Source organism: Notolepis coatsorum (genome assembly GCF_963971535.1).
Source record: "Notolepis coatsorum genome assembly, chromosome: 7".
NCBI lineage: Eukaryota > Metazoa > Chordata > Actinopteri > Aulopiformes > Paralepididae > Notolepis > Notolepis coatsorum.
In genome coordinates this window covers 171,085,224-171,102,685 of record NC_140171.1, presented here as the reverse complement: position 1 = coordinate 171,102,685, position 17,462 = coordinate 171,085,224, and positions in this window count along the sequence as shown.

The window sequence follows — 17,462 nt, the reverse complement described above, 5'->3', positions numbered from 1 at the left end:
CTAGTGGGGTACATTTACATACAGTCTTTAGTCACAAGTGGGGGTTGAGTGGCTGTCTCTGTGACAACAGTATCAGCTCCTTACTTTAGCACTGAAAATCCATTCTGCTGTTGAAAGGTACACCTGGCTTTTACATTATGGTTCTCTAATTATTCACACATATTAGTTATGAAATACACAGTCAATGTTACCACACAAGTAAGTGGAATTGCATGCATGGGTCCTTAGAAAGTCTTAAATCTCTGATCTAGGTCTCCTCTCCATCCCTCGCACCAGGTTACGGACTTTTGGGGACAGAGCCTTCAGCGTGGCGTCCCCTGCCCTCTGGAACTCTCTCCCCCCCCAAAATCCGCAACGCCCCAACCGTGGACACCTTCAAATCCGCTCTAAAAACACACCTCTTCACCAAGGCTTTCCCCATCAGTTAGTTTTAGATTAAATTAGGTCCATTATCCCCTACTTTCCCTCATCCCCTCTCCCCCCCCCTATTTTCCTTGCCCTATTTTTTGTCCTGATTGTAAAGCGACCTTGGGTTCTATGAAAGGCGCTATATAAATTTGATCTATTATTATTATTATTATTAAAGGGGAGACACTGCAGGTGAATAGGGTAAAAAAATTAACTAATAGATATCACAATGAAACTTCCCCAGTTGATTACTTATATTAAGACAAGACTTTTTTGTATTACAAGTTTTCTGAAATTATATGTTTGAATATGCAAATGAGGCATGATCTACTTAAATATGCACTAATTTGCATATAATTCCAGGACAGAAATCTGAACATTGGATAAAGCCATTTACAAAATTATAGTTTCATTTTGTTGACATATTAGAGCCAAGGGTTATTACAGGGGGGATTTTGGATATCTATTTTTATCACTCCATAAATCAGAAAATACTCCATTCAGTCCATTTTTATGGTAAAATTCCATATTTCGCCATGTTTTTAGGAATAAAATGTGATATAAATCAGGGTATGAATGCGATATCAACAAACCCTTCTGTAAATACCTTCAAAACATAGATATGAATAGAACTGGAAGGTTTGGTGTATGTGAGTGCTACTGAAGTGGAGATTTCTGGCTCAGAGTATGAGGAAAAACTCTTAAAACTCATTTTTGGGAAAACGCCTTCAAAGTTCTGTATTGTAAAATGCCATACTTTTTTTTTTAAACAGATATTTACAAACACAATACCTAATCAAACCATTAGTAATAGACAACCTAAACACATGCCTGATAACTGAATAATAATAATGATGTTATTGAACTGAACAGAACTACACACAGGCTACAAACAGTGTAGTACAGTGTAGTACCCCCCTTTATTGTTTCATAGAAGACATGTTTAGGAAGCAAAATATAACAAAATCTCAAAATCAACAAAAAAGGTATATTTGACTATTCACCTGGAGTGTCTCGCCTTAAATTCAAGTTTAGCCGCCTATTGACTGAAACCACGCATGATTTGTCCAATAATCGTATTAAACTGCCACCCACCGCTTTAAGCGGGTTCAGGTCTGCCCCCAGCAATGACAAGTAAGTGGAATTGCATGCATTTGCATCCATCAACGACAAAACTGAGGAAAACAAAAACAAACCCTGCGAACTTTGGAAAATACTCAATAATCAACTAGGCTGCAGTAAAAAACTTAAAACCAGATTCTCAAACATAAACATAAAGACGGACAACACGCTCATCACAGACAAGCTGGATGTAGCCAAATACTTCTTCTTCACAAACATAGCCACAACACTGGTAAACAAACTACCCTCCCACTCAGGGCATTATGGGGTAGAACACATAGTAGCATACTACAAAAACCTAGGGGTCCACAAAGACGACTTCAAACTTGAAATGGTAACAACCGATGAGGTACTCAAAAAATTGAGCGCCCTCCAACCTAACAAGGCCACTGGCCATGACAACATCCCCTCCAAATTCCTCAGAGACGCAGCAGCCGCCATCACCCCAGTCATCACTCACATAATAAACCTCTCTATAAAACAGGGACACGTCCCCAAGGACTTCAAAATTGCGAGAGTGACCCCTCTGCACAAAAAGGGCAGCAAATTAGACCCAGGCAACTACCGCCCTGTTTCTATTCTTACCTCCAACTCGAAAGTCATGGAGAAAATAGTCTTCGAACAGGTCGAAAAGTACCTGGCGGAAAAAAATCTAATCTACGAATTCCAATCTGGCTTCAGAACGTCCCACTCCACTGACACATGCCTCCTCTATTTGAACGACCACATCAAACAAGAGGTGGACGCGGGCAAATACTGCGGCATGGTCATGCTGGACCTACAAAAGGCCTTCGACACTGTCAATCACTCCATTCTGATTGACAAGCTAAAAGCAATTGGTTTTGATAGCTTATCAGTGAGCTGGATGCAATCCTACCTGGAGGGGAGAGAACAGATGGTAGAGGTAAACGGTACTCTATCCCCCCCCCCTCACAGTGAGCTGTGGTGTTCCACAAGGAAGCATACTAGGACCGCTACTCTTCCTAATTTATGCAAATGGCATGTCGTCAGCCTGTGACTGCAACTTGTTCCTGTTTGCGGACGACTCAGCCCTGCTGGTCTCTGACAAGAACAAGTTGCAGGTTGAAAAAACCCTCAGCTTGGAACTAGGCAAAATCTGCATATGGCTCGCTGATAACAAACTATCATTACACATGGGCAAAACAGAGTCCATTCTCTTCGGTTCACATAACAAACTCAGCAAGACCGACGGATTCTCAGTTGCAGTGGGTGACAATATTGTCACAAGGAAAGACGAAATTACCTACCTGGGTTCCATCCTAGAGGCAAATCTTTCCTGTGACAAAATGGCATCCAATGTAATAAAAAAAGTCAACCAACAAACTAGATTCTTGTACCGGATCTCCTCTCTGGTAAACAAGAATACCCTGAAGACTCTGGCAGGAGCACTCATTCAAGGGTACTACGACTATGCGTGCACCTCATGGTACCAAAGCACCTCAAAGGCGCTTAAAACAAAATTACAAACATCACAAAACAAACTGGTCAGACTACTACTTGACCTTACCCCCAGAACCCACCTCACCCCTGCCAACTTTGACAACCTAGGATGGCTTAGAGTAGACGACAGAGTACAGCAACTTGCAATGGGCCTGGTCTACAAGATACACTATACGACTAAGGTACCCATGTACATGTCAAAATACTTCCCAAAGGTCAGTGAATACCACAACCACTACACCAGAGGAAGCTCAACAAATCATGTTAAACCCAGATTCGGCTCAAACAAGGGACTAAATACGTTTCGCAATTATGCCACATCAATGTGGAACGCCCTACCTAAAGCTGTAAAGGAATGTGAATCCCTACCCACATTCAAAACCGCTCTTAAAGAGCACCTACGGGAGGCTGCAATTCGAAACTGGCCACCGTAAATGCCCAAAACCCCCACCACCTCCTAATAGACAGTCTCCTCCCCACCGCATGTATATATTCCCTCCCCGCCGTATGTATATCTCTCTCCCACCCACCCACCCCCTCCTAATGTACAGTCCCTTCCCCATCATATGTATATACTCTGTCAGGATCTAGGGGTAACAGTACTGTATATTTGAATACCGTTTATGTCACAAATGTATCAGTACTAAATACCTATATGTCCCTATGCCATAAATGTCATGTATGTTGTGTATGTCATAAATAATAATAATTTATTACAAACGTCTTTCTCAGGTCTGCATCCTCTTAACAATTGTGTGTATTGAGCCGTACTGTATTGTACCCATTCTGCAATCTGTTAAATAAAGTTTTCATTCATTCATTCATTCATGGGCCCTTAGAAAGTCTTAAAATGTCTTAAATTTAAGTTTAGCCGCCTATTGACTGAAACCACGCATGATTTGTCCAATAATCGTATTAAACTGCCACCCACCGCCTTAAATAGTGAACTCTTAATTGCTCCAAGTCAAGAGTGCTAACTATTACACCATAGAACCTGGCTTATGCAGCAGAAGCAGGCATATAAAAACCTATGCCTACCTACAGTAATTCTGTGAGGATTGGTGCATTCCCCGCCACACGCTTCTTGGGGTGCTGTGATGATCGGTCCGTTGCCTAACGCACACTTCTAGGTCAAGTATCAATTACCATCACGCAGCTGTCATAGTTTGTGATTAGCACCCCAGAGGGCTTTATATACCTGGACCTTTCTATCGATGTCGGGTCGTTTTGGAATACAACTGCTTTTGCCTGCTTTTTCCCCGTTGCTGTGCCTCGTCTTCTTTCCCTCCAGGACTTTCTGTGGAGATCCGCTGATGAGAACCTTGTTCCCCGTTTGGAGCTGCGCCTCGTTTACCCGCTTTACGTGTTTGCGCTTGGGTGAGTTGGAACCAAACCCCTCTGGATTATTCTGTCTGTGTGTGTGACGAACACCGAAGATTATCATTTTTGCTTGCACTGGACTCAGTTGAAGTGTGTGTTTTGAAGAGACACTGAAGATATCATTTCTGTTTGCACTAAACTCAGCTAACTTGTGTGTTGTGGAGAACACTGAAGATTGTTACTGTTCATTGGTTCTGGACACAGCTAAGGGAGGAGGGAACCACACTGCCTCTGTGTTTCGTTGGACTGTTATTGATATCTCTCTCTCTCTCCGTTTTCCACCTCGAGTTAAAGCTGGGAGTATCTGCAGAGCCGCTACAACGTCAAATACCGATTCCCCACTGCTATCACCAGGAGGATCTGCAGAGCCGCAGAGAACTCTGCCGATGGCAGTCTCCCTTGTTGTTTCATAATTGTTACTTTACCCCTTTTGTGACTCTGTAAATAAATACGCCCTAGTATTTGGCTAACTCTGAACTTCCTGTCTGTGCCGTGCGATTGAGGTCGGTTCAAACCCTAACAAATTCTTACCTCTACACTATTAGTTTTATTAAACATTGTTACTATTGCTCTTATATTTTTTTGTATGTCCATCCCTGTAGAACTTGAGATTCCAGTGGACAATAATGAGTACTCACCAGACCAACCCTGGGCGAAGTCCCGAAACCCTATCTAACAACAACTGGTAGGCAAATTTCTACAAATAATTACTTTCTATGTAAAACTACACGCATCTGTATCACAACAATGGTTATTATCTTCAGCTCAGTTATGTCCTGGACCGAAAGTGGCCTTCTGAAGAAATAATTGTGAAGGAAGGACAAACTTGTTTGACACAGGATGAGTTTTGGAGCCTTGGGTTGAACATATATATGGATTCAACTGTGTGTAGTCACATGGTCTAACAGATTAACATTTATTACCGAAGGGGGAGTTTCAGTCATGTTCACTATAATTAATTGTGATTTCTTGCAGATTGGAAATGCATGCCTGAAGCTCATTGGTGAACTGGCTCTGAAACGTGTATGACCTCTTTTTTAAATTACACATTTAAAAGTAACTTTTGGTACTGAAGGCAGACTATTAATATCATGTTTGTTTTTTCCTCATCAGGACATGGACATTTATATAGAAGACATGTATGTTGTTCCTACCTGGAAGGACCGAAGTATCAACCCGTTAGCTTCATTTCCGGTAAGTGTAATTAATTGATGAAATAAATATAATCATTCAGTTAGTAAATTGAATAAGCATAATGGCACATCCCTACTCTAATGGCAAACTCATGTTTCATAAATATTAGGCTGACATGAAGATGAAACATGCAATAGTCTTTCCAGCCTGGACCGAAAACCACTTTGTGCTATGTGTAAGTGAAATTAGTAATGCGTGTCTTATAAACTTAATCTGTTTATAAGGAATTATAAACTAAAAGGCTTTGATAGCTATTAACTAAACATTCTATCGGAGCAGATTCTGCCGTTTGGGTGAGAGGGGCACACGTCCGCCGTCCTGGGAGAATAGCAGAATCCACGTTGGGTGAGAGGGGCACACGTCCGCCGTCCTTGGAGAATAGCAGAATCCACGTTGGGTGAGAGGGGCACATGTCCACCATCCTGGGAGAATAGCAGAATCCACGTTGGGTGAGAGGGGCACATGTCCACCATCCTGGGAGAATAGCAGAATCCACGTTGGGGGAGAGGGGCACATGTCCACCATCCTGGGAGAATAGCAGAATCCACGTTGGGTGAGAGGGGCACATGTCCACCATCCTTGGAGAATAGCAGAATCCACGTTGGGTGAGAGGGGCACATGTCCGCCGTCCTGGGAGAATAGCAGAATCCACGTTGGGTGAGAGGGGCACACGTCTGCCGTTCTGGGAGAATAGCAGAATCCACGTTGGGTGAGAGGGGCACACGTCCACCGTTCTGGGAGAATAGCAGAATCCACATTTCCATAGAAACCTGACTGACATGCTGTGTTTATTTTTACATACCCATTATAGGTCTTGAAGCCACACATACAGGAGATTCTATTATTGGACTCCAAATACATAGATCATACCTCTGGCTTTGGCGATGAAGACTACAGAACTGTTTTTAGGTACACAGATGAGAGCTACTGTTTGTTGTGTTCATATGGCATTTAGATGTGATGGTTCACCGATGAGAGATACTGCTCCTGGCTGCCCCCAGATGTCGACAAAAGGCATGCCAACATTATCCTAATCATAAGATTCGTTTTTATTATCTGAAACATTTTCTCTTTTAAATGTCTGTTTTGAATTTTCTTTGTCACAGTACAGTATGTGTTGTCCTGGTCATATCGCTATTAGACCTAACTATGTATAGTGGTACAGTGTAGAATTACCAGAATATTGCATTGTTAAACTTTTTTACATTTTCTATATATTATGCTTTTTCATATTAGTGAGTGGGAGGCATTCGATGACAAAATCAACCGTGAAAGGAAGAAGCAGCGCTGAACTCGGCTGCAAGGGTCCTCACGCACACCAAACCCTGGCAGCACATCACCCCCACCCAGTGTTGTGCTAGTTACTGAAAAATAGTAACTCAGTTACTTTACTAGTTACTCATTTCAAAAGTAACTCCGTTACGTTACTAGTTACTTACACCCAAAAGTAATGCGTTACTGTGAAAAGTAACTATTTAGTTACCTGAAGAAGAAAAAAATTGCTCCCATGCAGATACTCAAAATCTGTTGATCAACTTGACAGTTTCCATTCACATCACTGAACTCTGCTAAGCAATGTGGTCTAGAATAGATACAAACACAAATCTGACACAAACACAAATGTCCCGACGTAATAAGAAATGCACCGTGCCTAATTGCTCGGGGAGGTTGAGCGCAGGCACGTTTAGGTTGCGCGCATGCACGTTTAGGTTGCGCGCATGCACGTTTAGGTTCTAGGTTGAAAATAAGTGCTTGAGGAACAGCCTTGATATCTGTCGGGAGCGTTTCATTATAACCGTCTTGCAACGTTGTTTAAGATATCAATCGTGCATTGCAACGTTAGAATAGTTAGGATATCAATTGTGCATGAAATGACTATATTTATATTGTTTGATTAGTATTGATGAGATTCCCTGGCAGATTTGTAGTCAAAATGCGTTGATCAACTTGAGTTTCCATTCATTTACATTCACATCACTGCACTCACCAGTGTCGAGACTCGAGATGTAACGTTAGTCCAGCAGCCCCTTAAACATTTTCTTTATCTCATTTCCATGTTGTACTGTATATTCTCTCTCCAAGTAGTTTGAAAAAGTTTTCCGTCCCATTTGCTGTGTGTCGCCTGGTATCATTCTACGCGGGTGGCGAGTGGATTTGGATGAGTCCTGGTAGTTAACGTTAGACTCCAGTATCTTTGAGCCAAAACACAAATGACATAACTAAAACGTTATTTTCTTTTCGCTCGACAAAAGAGAAATACGCGAGTAGGCGCTGGGCGCTGCCATTATCAGTCAGGATCAGGAATAGTAAACAAAACACGCCCCCAGCATAGCGTTTCCCCGCAGCCAGGCAGGAGGCAGACAGCCTATGAGGATAATAATAATAATAATAATAATAATAATAATAATAATAATAATAATAATAATAATAATAATAATAATAATAATAATAATAATAATAATAATAATAATAATAATAATAATAATAATAATAATAATAATAATAATAATAATAATAATAATAATAATAATAATAATAATAATAATAATAATAATAATAATAATAATAATAATAATAATAATAATAATCACTACCGCTCGCTATCAATCTACGCCGTATATAACGGAAATAACGCAGTGACGAACCATTCAGTAACGTAAGTAACGTTACTGAATTTCAAAAGTAATGCGTTAGAGTACTAGTTATCGCCAAAAGTAACTTTGTTACTGTAACGCGTTACTTTGTAACGCGTTAGTCCCAACACTGCCCCCACCCTGCAAAAACTCCACTGGCTCCCCATCAACTACCGAATCCCCTACAAGAGCCTCCTCCTCCTCAATCATTAGTGGTTAACATACCGTTGTATTTGTTCCGTACGTTACACACTGAAACGGTTTGGTATGGATATGTGTACCTTTACACCCCTAATGGGAAAGCATTAAACATCATCTGTCTAAACCTCGTAACTCTATTCGCCCTCAAGGGACTAAACACGTTTCGCAATTATGCCACAAAAATGTGGAACGCCCTACCCAAAGCTGTAAAGGAATGTGAATCCCTACCAACATTCAAAACCGCTCTTAAAGAGCACCTACGGGGGGCTGCAATTCTAAACTGGCCACCGTAAATGTCCAAACCCCCCACCCCCTCCTAATAGACAGTCTCCTCCCCACCGCATGTATATATTCTCTCCCCACTGTATGTATATTTCTCTCCCACCCACCCCCTCCTAATGTACAGTCCCCTCCACATCATATGTGTATATACTCTGTCAGGATCTATGGGTAACAGTACTGTATATTTGAATACCGTATATGTCACAAATGTATCGGTACTAAATACCTGTATGTCATGTCAATATGAATTGAAAATGGGGGACCCTGATGTAAACAAGACAAACGTCTTTCTCTGGTCTGCATCCCTTTAACAATTGTGTGTATTGAGCCGTACTGTATTGTACCCATTCTGCAATATGTTAAATAAAGTTTTCATTCACACTCAAATCTGTGTTAATTTTTTATTTTGCATACTAATGTTCTGTGTCTTGAGTCGTACTTGTATTCTGCATCTGTTAATAAAGTTTCAATCTGTAAGAGCCTCAAATTTCCAAGTACATTTAATAAGTTGTCAGCCAGTTTCTAACCTGTAACATTCCTAACGTAAAGGCACAAGGGTAGAATAATGTCGTTGAAGTTGTGTAGACATCTTTCCATTCCTGGTAACTGTATGCAGCATTGCACTTGATATACAGTACTTTCTCACATGGTTGATTATCAAACCCATTGTGTTTACTGATATATACCATATATAAGAGTGGGTGTCAGACAAGAGGGAAGACTCAGGTTTTAAACTGGATACCAAACAGAAGGTAAAGATGACTTTGAACTGTACAGTAACAGTAATTCAGAACTATTTCATTGCACTGTAAATAAACTGATTTTATAGTATGTCACATCAATGTCATTCTTGTCTTTCACATTCTACTAAAACTGAATCAAACCATAAACAAGGTGGCCTGTTGGGATGTTAGATCCTAATGTGAAAAACTGATTTTATATGTCTCAGGAGAAGACTGGTACTCATCATCAGGTCCACAGACGGGCCTCCCATCTTCGTCTCCACAAAGTACTGGGGGGGTCTACTGTATGTGAGACATATTTCCTTTAGAGTGAAAGAAAAATTACACGTGAACAAGTATGTTGTGTGCCAGGTTAATGTGCAGTCATGGTAAAGTGACGGGTGGACCACCACTTATGTCATGTGTCCAGGCAGGCCTCAGGTACAAGTCATTTTAACTCCAGCAGCCCATTACGTACCAGTTTATTCCCCCTCAAATGTATATACTCTCTTTTTAGACTATTTTTGTATCACAAACAGTGCTGTATATTTGTAGATCTGGTATGTCATAAATGTCTAGTATATTTGTAGATCTGGTATGTCATAAATGTCTAGTATATTTGTAGATCTGGTATGTCATAAATGTCTAGTATATTTGTAGATCTGGTATGTCATAAATGTCTAGATGTAACAGTAGGCTACTGTCTATCTGTATGTCATGTTATGATGAATTGAAAATGGGGTACCCTGATGTAAACAAGACGAAAGTTGTGTATGTCGTAAACGAGAGAGAGCCCCCCCCCCCTCATCCGCATGCGCAGTAGTGCAAAGCCAGGTACATGCCACAAGGCTAGTCCACGCCACAAAGCCAGACGTTGGGCTCTGTGGCTCTGCAGATATACCCTACTCGCAGCAGCAGCAGCAGCAGGACCACATGACTCACTGCAGGAAGCCATGATACTGACGTCAACGTGGCGCTGCAGCCCCGGAGACCAGCGTGTTTTCAAGACAGCGCCACCTACCGTGTTGGATGACAATCAGAGTGTTTGAGTACCTTGAATGTGAATCAGAAGTTTTATTTGTTTAATTTAACAACCATTCCGAGGTGCGTAGAAGTTTAACGACCAAGGCAAATGTTTGCAAACTATTTCAAACGTTAGATTTGTGTTCACCACAAACCTTTGTTCAAGTTCAAGTTTTGTTTTATTTGTCACATATAGGAGTACATGTACATTATTACAGTGAAATGCTTGGTTCTGTATGAGTCCTCCCACACACCCACCCTCTCCTGATGTACAGTTTCCTCCCCCTCGTATGTATATATTTTCTGTTGGGATCTCTGTTTAACAGTACTGTATATTTGCATATTTTGTATGTCATGTATGTCATAAATGTCATGATATATATCTGTATATCTGTATGTTGTGTATGTCATAAATGTCATTATGAATTGATAAATGGGGGACCCTGATGTAAACAAGACGAAAGTCTTTCTCTGGTTTGCATCCCCTTAACAATTGTGTGTATTGAGCCGTACTGTATTGTACCCATTCTGCAATCTGTTAATAAAGTTTTCAATCAATCAATCAGCCCCCTGAGAATGTGCTTCATACAGTAAAAAAGTTAAAAGAATAAAGTCCAAACACTATACAAAGTATACAATATACAAATTAAAGTACAACCTATAAGTAGTACAAAATGCTAACTTAATTAAAAAAAAATAATAATAATAATAATAGGTAGGGATGTAGTGCAAATCTTTTTGTAATAAATAGATAAAAAATATGGCGTAGTGTTAAAAAGTGTTTAAAGTGTCTAAAGTGAATGTTAAAGGTGAGTGTTTGTTTAAAGTGAGTGTGTGCATGTGGATGTGTGTGATTGATTGATTGAAAACTTTATTAACAGATTGCAGAATGGGTACAGTACAGTACAGCTCAATACATACAATTGTTAAGGGGATGCAGACCAGAGAAAGACTTTTGTCTTGTTTACATCAGGGTCCCCCATTTTCAATTCATCATAACATATATGACATACACGACATACAGATAGATAGACAGTACTGTTACATCTATACATTTATGACATACCAGATTTGCAAATACAGTACTGTTTGTGATACAAAAAGAGTCTAGAAAAGAGAGTATATACTAGGCTTGGGCGGTATGACGGTATTACGGTATACCAGGATATTTCTAAATCCCGCCGGTATGATTCTCAATACCGTGACGTCACATACTGCTATTACCCTGACACGGAGTTGATTGTAGTGCACAGCACGCGCCAGCAGAGGGTTACGTGGTTATCGTTCTGGGAGCTAATGTCGGGACCTGGCTGGTGCTGGGCTAACTAACGTGGCTATCGTACTGAGAGCTAACGTCAGGACCTGGCTGGTGCTAGGCTAACTAACGTGGCTATCGTACTGGGAGCTAACGTTGGGACCTGGCTGGTGCTAGGCTAACTAACGTGGCTATCGTACTGAGAGCTAACGTCGGGACCTGGCTGGTGCTGGGCTAACTAACGTGGCTATCGTACTGAGAGCTAACGTCGGGACCTGGCTGGTGCTGGGCTAACTAACGTGGCTATCATACTGGGAGCTAACGTCGGGACACGTGAACACTTAAGGTAACTAACTTGCGTTCAGCGTTTCGTTCAGCGTTTCTCTGATTGGCCACGACGCCCACGTGACCGTGCGCTAGCACGCCCCCGCGGCAGAGCGGCAGAGGCGCTCTCCTTCGTAAATACGCTCGTTCAGAACGCTCTCCAGAAAAACACAAAGCCGCCATCTTTAATGTGTCACATAGGTCGCATAGGTAATATTAATAGGTTGCCGCGGCATTATGCATTCGTAATCCCCCCTACATAATAACCACGCAGGTTAATCCAGCAACGCTCGCACAATACCTAGCTTAATAATAAGTAGGCAATTGGCACAAGTGTAAATTATACATTCGTCACTCAGTTTTAACATCGACGGTTAGTTCAACTCGTTCGTCAGCTTGCTGTGGAGCCTATGGTCCGTTGTTGACAAGTTCGAATCACTTCAATTTTTTTTCTTTTTTTTTCCGTTTAATTAATTTATCATCTCTCTATATAAACGTAACTAGCTATTCATATCAATCGAAATAACGTAGGTTACATGATTGATTGATTAACTACATTACAACGTTATTTCGCGTGACAACACAGCACAGATGTCAGAAACTGCACATTGAGGGGGTTTGAATCACTGTACATCAGTGGAGGCTGCTGACCAAATTTTTAGGTGAAGCACAAATTATTATATTATATTATTATATTAAATTATATTTTTTAAACATCCCCAACGCTGCAACACCCCCATTCCTCCCAGGTGTCAGGCTCCTCATTCGCTTCCATTCATTTTGGGGACCATGTTTAAATATCGTAGATGAACGTTATTTCGATTGATATGAATAGCTAGTTACGTTTATATAGAGAGATGATAAATTTATTAAACGTAAAAAAATATATATATTTAGTGAATCGAACTTGTCAACAACTGACCATAGGCTCCACAGCAAACTGACAAACGAGTTGAGCTAACCGTCGATGTTAAAACTGAGTGACGAATGTATAATTTACACTTGTGCCAATTGCCTACTTATTATTAAGCTAGGTATTTTGCGAGCGTTGCTTGATTAACCTGCGTGGTTATTATGTAGGGGGGATTACGAATGCATAATGCCGCGGCAACCTATTAATATTACCTATGCAACCTATGTGACACATTAAAGATGGCGGCTTTGTGTTTTTCTGGAGAGCGTTCTGCGAGCAGCAGCCTATTTCCGCGAGTGCCGCTCTGCCGCGCGCTGCAACGCGTAACACAGAGCGGCAGGCGGCGATAAGGGGGCGTGCTAGCGCGCGGTCACGTGGGCGTCGTGGCCAATCAGAGAAACGCTGAACGCAAGTTAGTTACCTTAAGTGTTCACGCCGTCGGGACTTGGCTGGTGCTAGGCTAACTAACGTGGCTATCGTACTGAGAGCTAACGTCGGGACCTGGCTGGTGCTAGGCTAACTAACGTGGCTATCGTACTGGGAGCTAACGTCGGGACCTGGCTGGTGCTAGGCTAACTAACGTGGCTATCGTTCTGAGAGCTAACGTCGGGACCTGGCTGGTGCTGGGATAACTAACGTGGCTATAGTACTTAGAGCTAACGTCGGGACCTGGCTGGTGCTGGGCTAACTAACGTGGCTATCGTACTGGGAGCTAACGTCGGGACCTGGCTGGTGCTAGGCTAACTAACGTGGCTATCGTACTGGGAGCTATTGTCGGGACCTGGCTGGTGCTGGGCTAACTAACGTGGCTATCGTACTGAGAGCTAACGTCGGGACCTGGCTGGTGCTAGGCTAACTAACGTGGCTATCGTACTGAGAGCTAACGTCGGGACCTGGCTGGTGCTGGGCTAACTAACGTGGCTATCGTACTGGGAGCTAACATCGGGACCTGGCTGGTGCTAGGCTAACTAACATGGCTAACATTCTGGGAGCTAACGTCGGGACCTGGCTGGTGCTGGGCTAACTAATGTGGCTATCGTACTGAGAGCTAAGATAAGATAAGATATTCCTTTATTGATCCCCTTGGGGAAATTCAGGCATCATAGCAGCATGGGGGAAGGGGGGGGGGGTACAGGTAGTAAAAACAACGCAAGCAGTGTAAACAAATAGGTCAATATAATTTACTATCTAACTAACTGAAATATATATTCACAGTATTCACAGTGTCACATAAGGTGCAGTATGCATAAGGTAGTGTGTAACGGATCCCCGTATATTGAGTGGCTTATAAACGTACTGATGGTATAATCACTGTTTTATTTATCCTTTTACATCGTATTACATTTCCTTTTAAAACAATAACATTCTCACCGTAAGAGATATGGCCTCATACGGGTCCATTAAAACTTGTTGCGTATTCCTTCTCTCCCAATGCACTGTCAAACTGTCAACAAAAGCCAGTGACAGCGATAAATAACACTGTTGCCTCGCAACACTGCGACATGGATTTACATAAATTAAAGTCACACACACACAGGCTTCTATCAATTCTAATAACAAAAAAGTTCTGGATATTCTTATATATAAAAGTAAATGTAAATTTCCTAAACACAAATATTACGCAGGTAATTAATCAAAAAATAATAAACCATTCTTGGGGTTATTTACAGTACTGTATATTTGTATATCTTTTATGTCATAAATGTCTGGATGTAACAGTATATCTGTATGTATGTCATGTATTTCATAAATGTCATGATGAATTGAAAATGGGGGACCCTGATGTAAACAAGATGAAAGTTTTTCTCTGGTCTGCATCCATTTAACAATTGTGTGTATTGAACTGTACTTATTAACAGATTGCAGAATGGGTACAATACAGTACAGCTCAATGTACTGTATTGTACCCATTCTGCAATCTGTTAATACAATTTTCAATCAATCAATCAATCATAATATTTAGGCCTGTCTTAAATACAGGGGCGGGGCTAGGGGGTGGCTACGTGGGCTCAAGCCCTGAATGTTTTCTGAAAAGCCCCGAATCTATTTAAAAAAAATTAAAATGATTATCTTTTTTTTTTGACAATTTGAGTGAGTTAAGTCTTGGTGTCATGGTAGACTCAGACCTAAGCTTTAAATCACAATCAACAAGTTGACAAAAACTTAATTCTTCCACCTTAGAAACATAGCTAAAGTACGGCCATTTATAAATCAAAAGGACGCTGAAAACCAGATCCATGCCTTTATCTCAAGCCAACTCGACTACTGTAATGCACTCCTTACCGGCCTCCCGAAAGAATACGATGATAACTATTTTATTGCAATGCACTATTGCATTATTTTATTCTATTTTACTAACTATTTTATTGCACTGCACTATTTTACTTTGTATCAGTGAATCATAGACGCCTGGCCATAAGAGCATTCGGAGCATCTCTGCTCTCCCACTATTGAACTTGGGGGAGCAAAGGTATGCTCTTACTCCACCACTTTTTGATCATATGAAAAATATGATATATCCCCCCCCAATATATAAATCTAACCATAACTATGTTATGGTTAACTGAGTTTTATAGTGAAAAGAGCAGCTTTATTGGTCAAGATTGAAGGCTCTATATTGCAGGAAATTGCACGTACAGGTTAATTAAATTCAAAAAAAATCTGCCGTAAAAAAGAACAAAAAAGGGGGGCACCTATCTGGGCTAAGCCCCGGATCTCCTATAATCCTAAATCCGCACCTGCTTAAATACTTCGAAGCTTCGTTCGATGGGCATGGGATTCGAAATATGAAAAGAAGATTTGCTTATTAAAAAAGATATATATATATATATATATATTTAATTTTTTAATTTTTGTGTGCAAAATCAACTCTGCCTCTCTGTTAAGTACAACAAGCAATGCTGTTTGTTATTTAAGATGAGGTCGGACTCGGCACTGACAGATTTGTGTTCATTGTGCTGCTTTTATAAAGCCTCAAATGACGGCTTACAATATTTCATGAAAGCAAAGTGTTTTGTTTGTCTAAGATTTAATATTAGATATATATTAGGGCTGTCAAAATTAATGCTTTAACTTTTGAGATTAATTTTAATTATTTAAAGCATTAAAATAAATTAATCTAGATTAATCTATGGAGTGAAAAATCTTCAACGTTCTGAACTTTCAGCAGTATATTTGCTTGTTCGGATATAAAAAAGAGGTCTAGCTGAGGTTTTGTTGAACATTTGTATTTCACAGGAGAGAAACTATTCAAAGAAAGCTATTAAAATAGTCTTCTAAAATATAGTCCTCTGCATCTAAATATACTTTCTTTGTGTTGATTTTACATTAATTCCATCATTTTACTCAAGTAAATATCTGTTACAAGCTTCGGTCTTAAGTAGAAAAAACCTATTTTTAATCTAGATTAATTACAGAAAATTGTGAGATTAATTAGTTAATTATTTTTAATCTATTGACAGCACTAATATATATATATATATGGTAACACTGCGATTACACACGACTGTGCTTGCACCTCATGGTACCAAAGCACCTCAAAGGCGCTAAAAACAAGATTACAAACATCACAAAACAAACTGGTCAGACTACTGCTTGACCGTACTCCTAGAACCCACCTCACCCCTGCCTACAATTTCCCCCACCCCGCCTACCCAACCCCCCACCCCCACCCCACCCACCCACCCACCTCCAGTGTACAGTTCCCCCCACCCCACCTACCAAACCTCCTCCAATGTACAGTTTCTACGTCAAATGTATATACTCTCTTTTTGTATGACAAACAGTACTGTATTTGCAAATCTGGTATGTCTAAATGTATAGATGTAGCAGTACTGTCTATCTGTATGTCGTGTATGTCATATATGTTATGATGAATTGAAAATGGGGGACCCTGATGTAAACAAGACGAAAGTCTTTCTCTGGTCTGCATCCCCTTAACAATTGTGTGTATTGAGCTGTACTGTACTGAACCATTCTGCAATCTGTTAATAAAGTTTTCAATCAATCAATCTCGTAAGCTACGTCATCCCCCGCTAAGAGTCATGGGAGATGTAGTAAGTACAACAGTCCTTCCATGTAGGCTAGAACGCAGTGAATTATGACTCAGTAGTCATGACAGTAACATCAGTCTGCTCTTGCTATTCTCCTCACAACTCAGCCAAAACCGGGACCCAGAGCAGATTAAAGATGAACTAGATCAAGGGCTGGAGGAAGCTGATCTCTCCAAGATCACTGTTCACCCAGTGAAATGTGAAGATGGTCAAGAGAACGCTCTGTCCTTCCAGCCTCTTCAAACCCAAAGGGAGAAAAACAGAGAAGCATACTCTTTACCCAGCACTTCAACTGAACACATGCCTCTCTCTTCAGACTGTTCTCTAACTGAGACTGATGACAGTGATGATGACCGTTCTGGAGCTGAGACTGATGACAGTGATGATGACAGTTCTGGAGCTGAAACTGATGACTGTGGTGAATGGAAGGAGAGTGGAGGTCCAGGTTTGATGGCACTAAAACAAAAGAAGACACAGAAAATACAAACGTTG